This window comes from Frankliniella occidentalis, unplaced genomic scaffold (genome assembly GCF_000697945.3).
Source record: "Frankliniella occidentalis isolate FOCC.00 unplaced genomic scaffold, Focc_3.1 Scaffold103, whole genome shotgun sequence".
NCBI lineage: Eukaryota > Metazoa > Arthropoda > Insecta > Thysanoptera > Thripidae > Frankliniella > Frankliniella occidentalis.
In genome coordinates this window covers 440,335-442,467 of record NW_026267232.1, presented here as the reverse complement: position 1 = coordinate 442,467, position 2,133 = coordinate 440,335, and positions in this window count along the sequence as shown.

Sequence of the window (2,133 nt, the reverse complement as noted above, 5' to 3'; positions counted from 1 at the left end):
GGAGGAAGGGGTGTGTTTAGCGAGGGGGCGGGGCCGCTGAGCCGTGTGCCCCGCTCAGGTGGCACTTTGGAGGAGGAGGAGGACGCAAATTGCCGCGGGTGACATAGGGGCACTGTTCCGATGAGGTGCGCGATATGCCGCATCAGCCGCTCCAGACCCTCGTGCAAAGCGTTTTTCTCATTTACATTATTACTATTATTATCTGTCTTTCATGATTTTCAAACAATTTGGTAAAAAATTGACGATTGGCAGCGTTGTTGCTTTTACGACGGACTATTTTTGATCGCCGAAGTAGAATACGAACTACCTAGTTGACACGTATTGCCAAAAGAAATTCTTAATTTTACATTCCAAAACCTACTTACCTTTACTACAGTTTACTACATTTCTGATGGCAATTTTTAGCTTTAGCCCAAAAATATCTGCCACATCACCAACTCTACCTGCCGTCTCTTTCTCACACCTTTAGGGCCTACTTCCTGGTGCCGTTAAAACTGAAAGGCCATTGTTTCTGTCGCCACGCCGCTAAAAGAAGTAAAGCACTTCAATAATATATCCGCCACGGAACATTGATCCGACACTCCCCTTCCACTAAATGGCTCCCACATTCGCGGCGCTTACAAAGGGAGAGAGAGAGAGGGAGGGGTTGGAGGTGGAGGGGGTGTGTGATTATTTTTGGGGCCGCGTAGGGGCGTTCTGTAGATGTGTATATATTGTGTGTTGCGTGGGCATGTGTGAGTGAACCAGTGTCGCACTCTGGTCGAGAGCTTGGTGGTGGAGGTGGGAAAAGTATGTCAATTCTGGAATTCGTGTCAAAGAGTTGGACGTCGTGGTGCTGTGCCCATGGGGTGCTGGCTGGTGCGACTGTTATTTTTGGTTGGGTTCACGTTGATTTTGTGCTGCTCATTTATCTTCAATGTTGTTTTTTTTTCTTTTTATTAAAATGTTTTTTTCTTGTTTGTGAGAATGCTTCTTTTTGGTGGCCGCTCGTTGTCCGCACTTCCGAGCTGCGAATTTCCATGAGAATGCCTGTGTGAGTGCGACTGCCACAGGACAGCGCCACACTCTGCTCGCTGACGGACATGAGGACAGCCAGTGTGTGCCATGGAATGGGGTCAGCAGTTCATGAGTTAATGTTTGCTCCAACGAAAATGTCTCTCTCACAAACACAAACACTCACACAGCCTCACACACGCTCCAAGCGGGTCGAGGTCTGATCAGAACGCTGGGTGGGTGATAATGGTCCATGGACTGATCGTGATCTGACCACAATGGGAAGAGCGGGCGGTGGCGGCGGCGCGAGCTTTCAGGGCGACCACCCCTCCCCCGCACCCCCACCCCCTCCCCCGCCCCTCTTCGGCCCTCTGGCGGTAATTAAGCGAAACAAAACGTTCCCACATTTGTCAGAGCGCCGCAGTGCTGGGATGGGGTTACAAGTGGGAGTTCGACGTGATGAGATATTTTCGCCATCATTGTCGTGTAATTGTAGAGGGCGAAGGGGTGGGTTTTTGGGTCGAAAAAGAGCGGATAGGGGAGGGGGGGGGGGTCGGGTTCGGTTTGATCACCAGCTGCCATTCGCGTGTGTTTGTGTGTCTCTCTGTCTGATCCAGGTCGGCTGGGCATGAGAAACTTTACTGCGTTTAGTGGGACTTCCCTCCGTCGTCGCTCGCCGCAGCCCCACTACGGTCTGCTCCCAGCGGCTGTCCCCTGGTGCTAAATGCCGTGGACACGAAGCATGGCTGGCTGGATGCTTCTCTCTCTCTCTCCCCGCCCCCCCCCCTTCGCTGCCCTCCGGCTGGGCCGAGCGCTGGAGCGACCGGAGAGATAAGAGTGAGGGAGTGAATTCCCCCCTCTACCCCTCTCCGCTGCCCCCCCCCTCCCCCACCAACCAGCAGCACCAGCGACATACAGGGCTTGCAACTTGAGTTATCTTGCAGCTCCACCTCTTCTCCCTCTCTCCCCTCTGCCCCACCGAGCTTCGCATTGCCCCACCCCCCTCTTCGCCTCCACCTCCGCTATTCCAGCGAACTGTTGTACGCGCGTTTCACTGCATTTCACTCGCCAAGTTCCGGGCCATCTCACCATGCCCCAAACTCCTGTGTGACCTTAACCACCACCACCCTCCCCCCCCCC